Below are 5,508 nucleotides of genomic sequence, written 5' to 3' on the forward strand. Positions count from 1 at the left end.
AGAATAGAGCACCACAGAATTTATAGGCTCCCTTTGCCAGGTGGTCAATGTGGAGATCCTCCGGCCTGGGCCAAAAGTATTTACTGCTTCCTGAACTGTGCAATCGTTCACTACTCCCCATGACGTGTACAAGCATTAGATTGGTGAAGGCGAGGTTATAGCATGAGTTTCCATACTAATCAATTATTGTAAAATCATGTCCATGAAGGGAGGTGAGCAAGTGCACACTTTGGGAGGAAGGAGATGTTATTGGGGCACAGCCCAGGTATGCAGACGTTTCCCCAGCCACGCACCATTTCAACCAATATATCAAAATGTTTTATGATGAGCCAATTTTACTTCAGGTGTTTCCAGTGGTGGTCTGGAACAAAATCCTGCAAAGCCTGAATCCCTCCAGGGTTGGTGGGTGACTGTATCTCTCCAGGGTTGGTGGGTGACTTCTGGATCCTGACCAGACATGGAGTAGTTGGCTCTGCATTTACACTCACAGCAAACCCACCCTATCACCACACACACAAAACCACACACACACACACACACACACACACACACACACACACACACACACACACACACACACACACACACACACACACACACACACACACACACACACACACACACACACACCAGGACAACAATACATCAGTCTATGTGGAGGATAAATAACTACATTGATGTCTTCTCTTCTCTCTTTCTATTTATTTGTAGTTTCTCACTGTTTGAATTAGCAGGTGATATTATTAGCCCCTCATCTGTGTGTGTGAGAGAGAGAAAGACAAACAGAAAGAGAGAGACAGACGAGTCCCCTACGCAAGCACGACCTAAAGCTCTGTTCACAAACACAAACAGACCCCACAGAGCCCCAGGACAGCAAACATATTATACCCAACCAAATCATGAGAAAACAAAAAGATAATTACTTGACATATTGGAAAGAATTAACAAAAAGAGCAAACTAGAATGTTATTTAGCCCTAAACAGAGAGTACACAGTGGCAGAATACCTGACCACTGTGACTGACCAAAACGCAAGTCTTGCTATTGAGAAAGGCCGCCGTAGGCAGACCTGAAATCAAAATGTATTAGTTACGAGCCCCTAACCAACAATGCAGTTAAAAGTAACAAGTAATTAAAGAGCAGCAGTAAAATAACAATAGCAAAACTATATACAGGTGGGTACCTGGCTGTCAAGAGAAGACAGGCTATGTGCATACAGCCCACAAAATGAGGTGGAAACTGAGATGCACTTCCTAACCTCCTGCCAAATGTATGACCAGTTAATTCATACTGTATGTTGTAGTCTGTCCAAGAGGGGAATCACACAAGACTGATCTCAGTTAATTCATACTGTATGTTGTAGTCTGTCCAAGAGGAGAATCACACAAGACTGATCTCAGTTAATTCATACTGTATGTTGCAGTCTGTCCAAGAGGGGAATCACACAAGACTGATCTCAGTTAATTCATACTGTATGTTGTAGTCTGTCCAAGAGGAGAATCACACAAGACTGATCTCAGTTAATTCATACTGTATGTTGTAGTCTGTCCAAGAGGGGAATCACACAAGACTGATCTCAGTTAATTCATACTGTATGTTGTAGTCTGCCCAAGAGGAGAATCACACAAGACTGATCTCAGTTAATTCATACTGTATGTTGTAGTCTGTCCAAGAGGGGAATCCCACAAGACTGATCTCAGTTAATTCATACTGTATGTTGTAGTCTGTCCAAGAGGGGAATCACACAAGACTGATCTCTGTTAATTCATACTGTATGTTGTAGTCTGTCCAAGAGGGGAATCACACAAGACTGATCTCAGTTAATTCATACTGTATGTTGTAGTCTGTCTAATAATTAAATCACACAAGACTGACAGCCTGTAATTTTATTAAAAGCATTCAGTTGATTACATGGCAGTTTAGAGAGAAACATCATAGCAATAATCTACATCATAATCAATAATCAATATCATAACATTTATAATCAATAACATCATATATATACTACTAACAACATCATAACAATAATCTACATCATAATCAATTATCAATATACTACTAACACAAATAATCTACATCATAATCAATATCATAAGGTAAACCCCAACAACAAACAAAAATGACTTGAGAAAAATGTTTCATAATACAAAGAATGACCAGATGATTATAATAATACATGGACGAATAATGGAAACACTTCAAGATAAAGAATCTAAGAGACACTAAATAAGATAAAGAATCTAAGAGACACTAAATAAGATAAAGAATCTAAGAGACACTAAATAAGATAAAGAATCTAAGAGACACTAAATAAGATAAAGAATCTAAGAGACACTAAATAAGATAAAGAATCTAAGAGACACTAAATAAGATAAAGAATCTAAGAGACACTAAATAAGATAAAGAATCTAAGAGACACTAAATAAGATAAAGAATCTAAGAGATACTAAATAAGATAAAGAATCTAAGAGACACTAAATAAGATAAAGAATCTAAGAGACACTAAATAAGATAAAGAATCTAAGAGACACTAAATAAGATAAAGAATCTAAGAGACACTAAATAAGATAAAGAATCTAAGAGACACTAAATAAGATAAAGAATCTAAGAGACACTAAATAAGATAAAGAATCTAAGAGACACTAAATAAGATAAAGAATCTAAGAGACACTAAATAAGATAAAGAATCTAAGAGACACTAAATAAGATAAAGAATCTAAGAGACACTAAATAAGATAAAGAATCTAAGAGACACTAAATAAGATAAAGAATCTAAGAGACACTAAATAAGATAAAGAATCTAGAGACACTAAATAAGATAAAGAATCTAAGAGACACTAAATAAGATAAAGAATCTAAGAGACACTAAATAAGATAAAGAATCTAAGAGATACTAAATAAGATAAAGAATCTAAGAGACACTAAATAAGATAAAGAATCTAAGACACTAAATAAGATAAAGAATCTAAGAGACACTAAATAAGATAAAGAATCTAAGACACTAAATAAGATAAAGAATCTAAGAGACACTAAATAAGATGAAGAATCTAAGAGACACTAAATAAGATGAAGAATCTAAGAGACACTAAATAAGATAAAGAATCTAAGAGACACTAAATAAGATAAAGAATCTAAGAGACACTAAATAAGATAAAGAATCTAAGAGACACTAAATAAGATAAAGAATCTAAGAGACACTAAATAAGATAAAGAATCTAAGACACTAAATAAGATAAAGAATCTAAGAGACACTAAATAAGATAAAGAATCTAAGAGACACTAAATAAGATAAAGAATCTAAGAGACACTAAATAAGATAAAGAATCTAAGAGACACTAAATAAGATAAAGAATCTAAGAGATACTAAATAAGATAAAGAATCTAAGAGATGCTAAATAAGATAAAGAATCTAAGAGACACTAAATAAGATAAAGAATCTAAGAGACACTAAATAAGATAAAGAATCTAAGAGACACTAAATAAGATAAAGAATCTAAGAGACACTAAATAAGATGAAGAATCTAAGAGACACTAAATAAGATGAAGAATCTAAGAGACACTAAATAAGTAAAGAATCTAAGAGACACTAAATAAGATAAAGAATCTAAGAGACACTAAATAAGATAAAGAATCTAAGAGACACTAAATAAGATAAAGAATCTAAGAGACACTAAATAAGATAAAGAATCTAAGAGACACTAAATAAGATAAAGAATCTAAGAGACACTAAATAAGATAAAGAATCTAAGACACTAAATAAGATAAAAACATGAAGACAAAAGCAAAAAAGCAATACATTCTGAAACACAAAACAGACGTAATTGAGGTACTCTCTTAAAATAATCAAAACCCCATGTTACCCAGAACCCCATGTTACCCAGAACCCCATGTTACCCAGAACCCCATGTCACCAAAACCCCATGTTACCAAAACCCCATGTTACCAAAACCCCATGTTACCCAGAACCCCATGTTACCCAGAACCCCATGTTACCGAAACCCCATGTTACCTAGAACCCCATGTTACCCAGAACCCCATGTTACCAAAACCCCATGTTACCAAAACCCCATGTTACCAAAACCCCATGTTACCCTAAACCCCATATTATCCTCAAACCCCATATTATCCCAAACCAATGTTATCCAGAACCCCATGTTACCCAGAACCTCATGTTACCCAGAACCTCATGTTACCCAGAACCTCATGTTACCCAAAGGCCACGTTACCCTCGTGGTAAACATCTAACTTAAAAAAGTTAATGGTGGTTGCAGTCACTCCTTTTAGATTTCTTCCAAGGTTCTTTAAAGATAAATTAATTCTGAACTTGTTATTAAAATTAGAACCACTTCAGGTTTGTCACCACATTTTAAACACCAGTCCACTGCTGACCATCCATTTAAAACACAAAACTGACCTAAGATCAGCATGTAGGGTCAGCTTCATTCTACTCCTACTCCGTCCCTGGGCGCTCTCTCCTCTCCGGTCCAGCTTCAGCTCTGGAGCTCAGAGAGACCATCTCCATGGCATTGGCATAAAGATCCATGCTGCTCACCCTGTTCACTCTCTTCTGCCTCCTGGTGGGCTAGGGAGACACAGCACCAACAGTCAGACATTTACTCTCTAGTATCTCCATTCTCTCTCCTCCCTCTACCCCTCACCCTCTCCCTCAGTTTAAATGACCTGTAACGTCTGAGTAAATGTCTTTACCTTGTAGTACAGGTATAAGGTGGTGATGGCTGTCAGTAGGATCAGCAGCACTACAACGTGTCTGATGATGAAGGCTGGCAGAGGAGAGGCTGCAAACAGAAACACCTTTGATGAGGGGACTGATCATCATCACATAGATCTGTGGGAAATCTGTCAACGACAAAGTTATAAGTCTGGTTCATGTTCAGTTACCTGTGATGGTGAGGGAGAGGAGCTCACTCTCAGAGGAGAAGTTATGGCAGAGAAAACATAATTTTCATAAACACATCTGTAGTTCCTTGGTGGGGAGTCATCTGCAGCAGGGAAGAGGAAGGCAGCAGAGTGATTGACAGCTGGATGGGTCTGGGTTCTGTTGGAGCCGGTGAACGTGAGGAGGAAGGAGCCTCCTGGGTACTGTGGCTGAGTGGAGCAGGTGATGGTGAAGCTGCAGCCCCTGAACATCTCGGGCCCCTGGTGGCCCCCTGGAGACCCCTCCCATTGAGTCAGTCAGGGAGATATCAGGCTGGACCAGGAGATCTGTAACAATAAAAGAGAACAAGAAACACCTCTTCAACTAGTTTCCTATAGATATGACAATAACATCAGCATGTAACAGTGCTGGCCACCCTCCCCTCACAGGGCAACATGAGTAGGGGCCTACAGTCACTGAGACAACATATGTTGATATCAGGCTTAAGCAGGACATCTGGAACAAGAGGAGAGAAAAGAAAACGTAGCTCCTCAACTACTTTCCTCATTTAGATATGAAAATGACATGTGACAGTGGTAGTGAGTAGAGACGTTCACTGAGATAACACTCACA

At 37.7% G+C, this 5,508-nt stretch overlaps 1 long non-coding RNA gene across 1 annotated transcript; it reads right to left on the reverse strand.

Moving 5' to 3' along the window:
* Positions 1-4,522: 4,522 nt before the first annotated feature.
* LOC123732704 (uncharacterized) lies at positions 4,523-4,944 on the reverse strand. Its single transcript, XR_006763356.1, has 3 exons — positions 4,899-4,944; positions 4,707-4,795; positions 4,523-4,581 (listed from the first exon to the last, which is right to left on the reverse strand). It is a non-coding gene; the product is annotated as an uncharacterized lncRNA (long non-coding RNA).
* Positions 4,945-5,508: the final 564 nt, after the last annotated feature.

The sequence above is a fragment of the Salmo salar genome, unplaced genomic scaffold (genome assembly GCF_905237065.1).
Source record: "Salmo salar unplaced genomic scaffold, Ssal_v3.1, whole genome shotgun sequence".
Taxonomy (NCBI): domain Eukaryota; kingdom Metazoa; phylum Chordata; class Actinopteri; order Salmoniformes; family Salmonidae; genus Salmo; species Salmo salar.